Source organism: Dipodomys spectabilis, unplaced genomic scaffold (assembly GCF_019054845.1).
Source record: "Dipodomys spectabilis isolate Male_0828 unplaced genomic scaffold, ASM1905484v1 ptg000204l, whole genome shotgun sequence".
Lineage (NCBI taxonomy): Eukaryota > Metazoa > Chordata > Mammalia > Rodentia > Heteromyidae > Dipodomys > Dipodomys spectabilis.
The window spans coordinates 2,063,301-2,074,106 of NW_024870881.1; positions in this window are offsets into that span (position 1 = coordinate 2,063,301).

The window sequence follows — 10,806 nt, forward strand, 5'->3', positions numbered from 1 at the left end:
TGGTAGGAATGGGAGAAGATATTACAGAACAGGTCAATATATTTTTGAAATCTAGAGGAGAGGTAAATGACTTAGCAAAGCAGAAAATCATCCACAAAACAGCTTCTCCCACAAAACCCTACAAGACAGATGACTCAGTAGGAACCAATAAGAAAGAAATCTAGAGTTATGTGTTATGAACATGATTCCTTGAAATTTTGGTTTCAGGGAATCAAGTTTTTCCTGGGATAACCATTTCAGAGATGGCATTGAGTATAACTAGGGTCTGGCTGTGGTGTGAGGAAGCTGTGGGAATCAAGGCCAAAAATTTTGTTAAGTAAAGCTCAGTACAATGTAGTCAATGGTTGAATTAAAAATATAGTTGTGTAAAGCTGGATATGGTGGCTCACACCTGTAATCCTAGCTACTCACCTAGGGTGAGATCTGAGGATTGCAGTTCGAAGCTGGTTTGGGCAGGAAAGTTCATGAAACTCTTCAGTTAATCACAGAAAAAGCTGTTAGTGGCATTGTGACACAACTGGTAGAGTGCTAGCCTTGAGCAAAATGAGCTCAGGGACAGCATTCAGGCCCAGGGTTTAAGACCCAGGACAGGCCCCCCCAAAAAGTTATTTAAAGTGAAGGATGTGGCTCAAATAGTAGAGCACCTGCTTATTGAATAAAGGCCCTCAGATCAAACCCCAGTACCACAAAAAAAAAGTATATAAAGCAAACTTGCAAAAAGTTAAATGAATGATAAATAACAATACACACTAATCAGATTCACTTCTTGCTAATGTTTAACCCATTTGCTGGTTTTCCTCTCTTCTATTTAATGCATATGTGTATATGACATATACATTCTCTCTATATATGTACTTATGTATCCACACATATATAGCCAAGCACACACACAACAAATAAATGTATATAATATTTGAGAAGACATTTCATGCATTATGGATGGATATTTCATTTCATGTATCGAGAGAATACTTAATAACCTTCATACTTAATACTCAATTATCTTTCAGTAACTATTGTAGTTATATTTTTATTATCTTTAAGTAGTTGTACAGTTATAAATGTTAAATCATTCATCCATATTGTATATATATGTATATATGTATGTATATATGTATACATGTATATATATATTTCTTTTCTTTTTTTTTTGTCAGTTGTAGGGTTCAAATTCAGGGCCTGGACACTATCCCTGAGCCTCTTTGTTCTCAAGGCCAGTGCTCTACCACTTGAGCCACAGCGTGAGCCACTGACATTCAGCTGCTTTTCTTTCTTTTTTTTGTCGGTCCTGGGGCTTGAACTCTGGGCCTGGGCGCTGTCCCTCAGCTCTTCAACTCAAGGCGAGCGCTCTACCGCTTGAGCCACCCACAGCATCACTTCCAGTTTTCTAGTGGTTTATTGGAGAAAAGAGTCTCATGGAGTTTGCTGCCTGGGCTGGCTTTGAACCATGATCCTCAGATCTCAGCCTCCTCAGTAACTAGGATTATGGGCGTGAGCCACCGGTGCCCGGCTTGCTTTTCCTTTTTTTACATCTTCATTACAAGAACAGTCTAGAATTTCCTATTGTGTTTGGCTATGTGCCTTCAGTCTTTCTTAATTTGGAATAGTATTTCATCTTTCCCCTTTTTATGGCCTGGCCTCATTTGAAGAATACACCTATTGTTCCCTGCTTTCACTTTTCTGATGAGGTTTCTCTTGCTCAGATATTAAAGGATGTTTTTTCATTTGTGAGTCCTAGAGACCTCAGGGCTGTCAAGACCAGTTTGTTGCAAACAACTGCAAAGCAATACCAGGAATGCAAGGCTAAACAGAGAGGTATTTCTGAACAGACAGACCTCCAGTAGTCAAGGGAAGGTAGAGGAGAAGAAGCTGGCTTGCAGTAGAGCTTGTTTGGGATTGTCAAAAGAGAAGCTGTGCTCACGCTTGTAATTCTAGCTACTTAGGAGGCTGAGATCTGAGGATCGCAGTTCAAAGCCAGCCAGGGCAGGAAAGTCCAGGAGACTGTTATCTCCAATAAACCACCAGAAAAACTGGAAGTGGTGCTGTGGTTCAAGTAGTAGAGTGCTTGCCTTGAGCTGAAGAGCTAAGGGACAGCCCAGAGTTCAAGCCCTATGACCAACCAAAAGAGAGAAAGAGAAAGAGGGGGGGAGGGAGCGAGAAAGAGAGAGAGACAGAGCCAGACAGAGCCAGAGACAGAGACAGACAGACACAGAGGGAGGAAGGGAGAGAGAAACTGTGTGTGCAGGAGTCTCGTATTTCTGGTAAGCTTTCATCATATGGAAAAGCAAGGACTGGGAGTCTGGAATGAAGGTGGATTCATCAAATTCAGTGGGTAAACAAACGTAACAATGTGGGGGAATCACACAGGGCCTAACCAGTTTATAATCTTTGGAAGCTAAATAAAATTCTTTTTTGGTGGTACTGGAGTCTCAGGTTTGCTAGGCTGGTACAGTACTGCTGAGCCATACCTGTAACCCTGTTTTTAAATGGTTTTTGTTTGTTTGTTTTTTGAGATATGGTCTTACTTCCTGCCTAGGTATGCATTGAGCCTTGATCTGCCTACATTACTGGATCACAAGAGTATGCCACTGTCCAGTTTCCTTCCATGGAGGCAGAGTCTCATGGATTTTCCTTACCTGTTGTCCTGGCACAGTAATTCTCCCAATCTCAGCCTTCCTTGTAGCTTAGGATAAGAGACATGAAGGAATCTCACAAACTTTTCTGTCCTGGATAGATGTGAACTGCAGTCCTCTGGTCTTCAGTGTCCCATGTAGCTAGGATTACAGGTTTGAACCATCAGAGCCTGCCACTAACTAAAGAAGTTTTAAGGGTTTTAATGGTTAAGTGAGTAGATAATATGAAAGGATAAAACAGATATTCTGTACAATAGCCACCAAAATAACATCTTATTTTTTAAAAAAATATATAGGAACCAATGGGAACTTTGGTGAAAAAATGTAGATGGGGGAAAAAATCTTTCATGGATGAAGTAACCAATAAATGTGATTCAAAGCAAAAGGCTTTGCCAAATGAAAATTCAATCATCCTAATTAGAAGACCCATGATGCTATGGTGAAGCCTACTCTTCAAATCAAAATGGATCTGGTTGTGTAGGCTGTGGTCATGCACAACTGTTCTCTAAAACAGATGCAAAACTAAAAACTGTTGAGGTACATGAGACAGAAGAGGAAGAATGAGGAGGCAGCAGGGCTGGACACTAGAGAGGGTTTGTTTTGAAAGCAAGATCGGGATGTTTGATGTGGAAGTGTCTTGTCTCCCTGTTTTTCTTGGATTCTGTTTGTTGGTATAAACTACTGTGCTCTCTACAGGTTTTTGGTAAGCACGGAACCTTTTGAGGGATGTGAGGGGGTCTTGTGCTCTAGGTTTCTGTTTTTGTGCAGGTAAAAAGCACCGTGTATTTGGGAAGCTGTAGTTGAGAGCAGAGTAGAACTTGTGAGTCCCTGAGTATGCAAGACTTTCAAAGATTATATGTTATCAAAAGGGAGACCACCATGCAATAAAAGGATCTCTTATAATATCTAGGAAGTAGGTAGAATGATTAAAATACTGAGGTAAATATACAATAGTGAAAGGATGCAGTGAAGGGATCATAAGGATACCAGAGGGATGGACAGATTAGCATATCTGAGTGATAGGGAATGTTTTGGGTTCAATTCCCTTATGTTCTCTCCTCCACCAGCCTTAAGAATCTTTGTTGTCTGCTAAGGCATCACAATGTGGGCTTGGAATTGTCTGTAATTTAGAATGTGTGCTCAGTGTCCAGAGTCTGACATGGATCTTCTTCTTTGACCTCAGAGCCATACCACAGCATGACAACTCTAACTTGACTTCTTGAGTATTCCTATCGCTGACTTCCTATATGGGTTTCTCCTGTCTCTGTGCTAACAGAAGAAGAATCTTTATTTCCCAATATTCTAGAAACAGAGAAAGATCAAACAGGTAGTAAAACTAGAGTTGCTCAGAGAGTATAGGTCTTTGTGTGTAATATATGTATTTAGTGTCATAAATTGTGCTTAAACACTACTTTTGCTGCATCCAACACATTTTTGTAAGTTGTATTTTCATTTAATTTTTTCATATTTTAAACCTGTAGAAATCTTTTTGATCAATGAGGTAATAATTCTTTGTTTAATCTCCAAACATTCTGGAATTTTCTAACTACCTTTCTATTACTGATTTCTATTTTAACCCCTTTTTGATCCCAAAGCATATTTTATTTGGCTACTGCTCTTTCATATTTGTTAAGGTATAGCTTATGGCCCCAAATGTGTTATATCCTGGAGAATGTGCCACTTGAGCTTGGGGAAATTATTGTGTATTTTGCTCTGCTTGGATGGACAATATTAATGATATCCAAGTGATTAAAGGTGCTGTTTCATGCTATGTCCTCTTGGTTTCGGTCTGATGGATCTGTCAATTTCTGATAGAAAGCTTGTTGAATGGATTAATGTGGATTAATCTATTTCCTTTCATATTTCTACCAGCTTATATATATTCACAAAGATTTTCATGTATTTTTGGAAAACTGAACCTTTAGGTGATGCTTCTTTCATACCTGATAAATTCTTTTATTCCTAAGTTTGCTTTGTTTGAAATTAATACTATTTCTCTTTTCTTCTGATTCATGGCAATATTTCTTCATTCTTTTTCTATTATTTGTCTCTATATTTAAAATGTGTGTCTTCTAAATAACACATACATGGGTCTCTTCTTCCCTTCTTTATTTTGGTTGTGATTTCAGGTGGGACCCTAATCTTTTTTTGCTTTTTTGGATATAGTCCCATACAGTTGTCTCGGCTGGCCCTTGGACTGAGACCCGCCTACCTCCACATCTTATGTAGCTACAATTACAAGTGTGTTCCATCCTGCCATGCCTGTCTTGTTTTTTGAGATAAGGTCTTCCCTAACCTCAAGTTAGCGTCTGTGATTCTCCTATCTCTAGCTCCCAGTAGCTGGGATTATATGCATGAGTCACTGCACATAGGTTATAGGTCCTATTTATGTATATCTACTCTGACATACTTTTAATTAGTAAATTCAAACCATTCACATTTAAAACAATAAATACAATATATTGTTTTATATGTAGGCTTATATATTAGGAATATTATTGCATATCTTCAAGTTCAATATTCATTGTACCCATTCTTCCTTTATGTCTTCCCCTTTTTCTCCCTTAGGTTATCTTAAACAGGAATTTTGTTTTATTTTATTGGGATAATTTCTTTTTTTTCTTTTTTTGGATAACTTTTTCTAGGTTCTAACTGTCTATATTTCGGGTATATAGCATGATGCTGAGTACCCTTTTCTATTTATCTTCACATTTCCTTTTCCCATACCCTTGGTGACCACTCTTCCAGTCCTACTCTCTATTTATATGTATTCAGTGTTTTTAAAATAATTCCTGCTGGGCACTAGTGGCTCACATCTACAATCCTAGCTACTCAGGAGATCTAAGGATCATGGTTCAAAGCCATCCAGGACAGGAGTCTGTGAGACCCTTATCTCCAATTAACCACCAGAAAATTGTAAGTGGCACTGTTGCTGAAAGTGGTAAAGTACCAGCCTTCAGCAAAAGAGCTCAGGGACAACCCCAGGCCCTGACATCAAGTCCCATGACAAACCACAACAACCACAAAAATCCCTTATAAAATCATATATAGCACTTATTCCCTGACTGGCTTATTCATTTAGCACAATTATCCATCTTGCTGCAGATGGCATGATCTCTTTAATTTTTAAACTGATTTAACTAGGCTGGGTGCTTATAATCCTAGCAGGAAGTAGAGCTATGGCTCAAGTGATAAAGTGAGTAAAAGAGCTTGAGTAAAAGAGCTCAGAGACAGGGGCCAGGCCTAGAGTTCAAGCCCCAGTACCAGCACACATACACACAAATACCTGATATAACTAGGCAGATCAGTAATTAAGTATGTAGACAGACGAATAGGTGCTACAGTTCATTTATCAACTCATCTGTGAACACTTGGGTTATTTTTGTGATTTGGTCTTTGTGAATAATGCTACAATGAACTCTACAGTAGGCTGATTTCATTCACTTTGAGTATACATGAAGCCTGTCACAAATATAGCCATCTCCATTTCATTTTGGTTACTATTTACATGGAGGCTTTTTGGTACTTATTTTGGAGCTAGAGTCTCCCAGACTTTTTTTTCTTTTTTTTTTTAAATAAATTTTTTTATTGTGAAAATACTGTACAGAGGGGTTACAGTTACATGAGCAAGGTAATGAGTACGTTTCTTATCAAGCATTGTTGCCTACTCCTTTGTTTTTCCCCTACCATCCCTCTCCTCCAACCTCCACAACTACACTCCCTCCAACCCCCTGCTGCCTAAATTATAAAGTTCGTTTTTCAACATAGTGTCTTCGACATCTCATTATTGCAATGGGTCAACCTGTATCCCTATTTAAACATTTTGTTTTTTCCCCTCCCCTCTCCAAATTATAAGTGAAAACAGGGGTTATACCATGGGGGAGGGACATACAAAGCAACAAAAAATCACATGGTACCTTATAAATATGTTAGAACAATAGCAAGCAAGAAAAAAACAACCTGTGTCCCTATCTTGGGGTTCATTTTGCTTAACTTCATCTTATCTGGTCATATGTATATAGCTTTTGACCTTTTCTACTTGTCCCAGACATATACTAGTTATTGCAAATAAAGGAAACCATAGGACCTATGTTTCTTTGGGCCTGGCTTACTTCATTTAATATAATTTTTTCCAGGTCTTTCCATTTCCTAACAAGTGGGGCAATGTCATTCTTTCTGATGAAGGCATAGAATTCCATTGCATATATATATATATATATATATATATATATATATATATATATATATATAAAATAATGCTGCAATAAACATAGTTGTGCTGGTAGTTTTCGTATGGCCTTGTTTGTGATCATTTGGGTAAATGCCCAAAAGTGGGATTGCCGGATCATAGGGGAACTCTATGTGGAGTCTTTTGAGGAACCTCCATACTATTTTCCAAAGTGGTTGAACAAGTTTACACTCCCACCAACAACGCAGTAAGGTTCCCTTCTGTCCACATCCCCTCCAGCATCTGTTGTTATTAGAGTTCTTGATTACAGCCATTATAACTGGGATGAGGTAGAATTTCAATGTTGTTTTGATTAGCATTTCTTTTATGGCTAGAGAGGTTGAGCATTTCTTCATGTGTCTATTGGCAATTCTTATTTCCTCTTCAGAGAAGTTTCTCTTTAAGTCTTTAGTCCACTTATTTATTGGGCAGTTGTTTCTTTGAGGATTTGTTGTTGGTGGATTTAATTTTTTGAATTATTAAGTATATTTTAGATATGAGACCCTTGTCCGTTGTATGGCTAGTGAAGATCTTCTCCCAATCCGTGGGCTTTCTATTGATCTTGCTAGCTATGTCCTTTGCCATGCAGAAGTTCTGCAGCTTCATGTAATCCCATTTGTCCAACCTTTCTTTGATTTGTTGTGATTCTGGGTCTTTATTAAGAAAATTTCAGCCTGTTCCAAGGAGACCTATGGTTTCTCCTATTCCGTCCTGTAATGTTTTCAGGGTGTTTGCTTTGACTCTGAGGTCTTTGATCCATTTGGAGTTGATTCTAGTGCAGGGTGATATATAAGGGTCTAGCCTTAATTTTCTACAGGTGATTAACTAATTTTGCCAGCACCATTTACTGAAGAGGCTGGCTTTCTTCCATTCTGTTTTTTTTTAGCTCCCTTATGGAAGATTAGGTGGCTATAGGTCTGTGGGTTCATTTCTGGGTTTTCAATTCTATTCCATTGGTCCTGAGGTCTCTTCTTGTGCCAGTACCCAGTTGTTTTGATTACTATGGCTTTGTAATAGGGTTTGAAATTTGATATTGATATTCCTCCAGCACTGTTATTTCTGTTTAAGATCATTTTTGCTATTTAAGGTTTTTTATTGTTCCCTATGAATTTTTAGATTGCTTCTTCTATTTCCTTGAAGAATGAGGTTGGAATATTGATAGGTATCACATTGAATTTGTAGATAGCCTTTCTCCCAGACTTTTCTATTTGGACTGGCTTTAAACAAAAATCCTTCACATTTCAACTTGCTTCATAGTCTTCATGATTTGATTTTTTTTTGTTTTTTGTTTCTGTTGGTCGTGCGGCTTGAACTCTGGGCCTGGGCACTGTCCCTGCGATCTTCAGCTCAAGGCGAGTGCTCTACTGCTTGAGCCACAGCACCACTTCCGGTCCCTTATCTTAGTTGCTCAAGACCTGCACTCCACTACTTGAGCTTTTTTGGTGATTAATTTCATATTTACTACCTGGGGCTGGCTTCAAACTAGGATCCTCAGATCTAAGCCTCCTGAATAACTAGGATCATAGCTGTGAGACCAGACACCTAGCAATGCGCCTCTTTTTCACACTTAAAGAGATCTTGGTTTCAATGATAAAACATGTGGTCATCCTACTTTGTAGAATACCAGGAGGTAGCCTTGGGCATGTTGTGAGGTTTTTTGGCTGTTTCTTTTTTTTTGGGGGGGGGGGTCCAGTCGTGGGGCCTGAGCTCTGGGCCTGGGCGCTGTCCCTCAGCTCTTCAGCTCAAGGCTAGCACTCTACCACTTGAGCCATAGCGCCACTTCTGGCTTTTTTTCTTTTTTGCTTATGTGGTGCTGAGGAATTGAACCCAGGGCCTCGTGCATGCAAGGCAAGCGCTCTACCACTAAGCCACCTTCCCAGCCCATCTTTTTTGTTTTTTTGAAAGCCATTAGTAGTGTTCAGTAATAAGAACTATTAGTGGTATAATTTATGTTAGTTTCCCTAAAAACAAGGTTGTGTTTAATGTTTGCTATAGTTATAACCATCTGTTTCAAATTTCTTCTACTACCTAGGTTTTTGTATCTTCGAGTGCTTCAGTTTTTCATAAGGTTACTTCCTTAGTAGAGCATTCTTACAGAAGCTTGTGCTGTGTTCAAATCTCCCACTTCTAATGGTCTTGTGTCCCTGGACTATGGTGTTCATCTGTGTCTTTAGATTTTTTTCCTGAATCTTAGGTAAAACAGGATGGGTAGAAGAGGCTGGAGAGAGATGTTTCCTTCTCCTATATGACATAATACCTAGTCTTCTTCTAAGGAGTCTTCTGTTATAGACAAAAATTGGGGTCTATTTGAAAATGGTTCCTTTTCCTCTCTTCCTGATAGAAATGTGAAGGTTTTCCCCATGAGTCTTCACTCTGAGAGCCTGAAGGGGAGCTTGTAGGAAAAAAATCATAAAATGTAGGAAACTGTAAGATTGTAACCCACAGGATATTCTCACTCTAATGACAGTTCACAACATCCTTTAGCAATTCATCAAATTGCTCTTCCAGTTTACAATTCCACAGGATTTTGCTCCAGGTAAGCTATTCTTGATTATACCTCTGTGAAGATGTTGGAGTTGGTTTTACCAGTGAGCTCCATTCTCTGATGGCACTAAAAAAGTAATGGGTAACTTATTCAGTTACCCAAAACTCCTTAATGCCGTAATTGAAGCAAGAACTCTCTTTCACAGGATGATTCTTTAGTTTCCTGTTTGTTTTCACACATTGCTAGATGGCTTCTGGTTGGCTCAGAGAGACATCAGAGATAAGAAGGCTAGGATAGGAAAAACCAGGAGATCACTCTCCTAGAGCAAGAGATCAGGAAGGGCTAGAGAATTAGATAGAACTTATGTTTACATCTGAAGCTCAAAGCCAACAATCTAGGTATGGGAGGTTCCAGGGTGAAATTCCAAGCACCAATTCTATGATTCTGAATTAGTTTGGTTACAGATTACAAGTGTTCTAAATGGGAACAGACTCTTCCTAACACTTGATCCGATATTCTACTCTATGTCAGGTATCCTTTCACCAAAACTTCCTTCATGCTGGGAAAAATCTAGAAAGGAGAGACTTCTGACTGAACTTCAAGTATGAACTCAAGTCCTTCTTTTGGATTCTCAAAGAAAGAGAAATTGAAAATATCTGATCATCTTATAAAACTAATCAAAGAAAGTAATAAGCTTAATATTTAAATGGGGAATAATATTATTCTTAGATAATGGATGTCTGTATTTCCTAAGAGTAGCTAGAGAAGTGAGTCCTGTCAACATTCTTTTCTTTTTTTCCCCCCTCAGCATCAGGGAAGAGCCAAGAAAAGAAAAGAAAGGTAAGGTGCAGCCTGTTTGACCTAGCACCTTAAAGGTGACCTACCTATCATTCTATGAATTAATAGGTTGATGGTCTCCAAGGATATCAATTTTTTGGGGGTTTTGTTTTGTTTTGCCTGTTTTGTAAGTTCAGCTTGAACTTAGGGCCTGGGTGCAATCCTTGAGCTTTTTTGTTGACGATGAGCTCACTACCAAGTTGAGCCACAACACCACTTTTGGTTTTCTTTAATTGGAGATAAGAGTCTTGCGGACTCTCCTGCCTAGGCTGGCTTTGAACTGCGATCCTCAGATCTCAGCCTCCTGAGCAGCTAGGATTACAGCCACTAGTGCCCAGCCAAAGATACCCATTTTTAATCAGTGTCTCTCAGAAAATAAAGCCTGTAGAAAAGAAGTAAGGAGGAAAGACAGTCCAACTAGAGACACTTCTCTATCTGGGTTCTGCCCAGCCACGGCATGAGGCAGTGATGGACCTGGACAGTGGATGCTGGTCAAGAGAACACATGACCTGGCAAGGAAAGTTTAGTGGTTACTTTGGAGTCACAACTCCTGTGCTGTATGTTTCATTTCTGAGTGCTCAGACTCATCTCTGAGGTAATCATTGATGTTCAGGAAGATCACG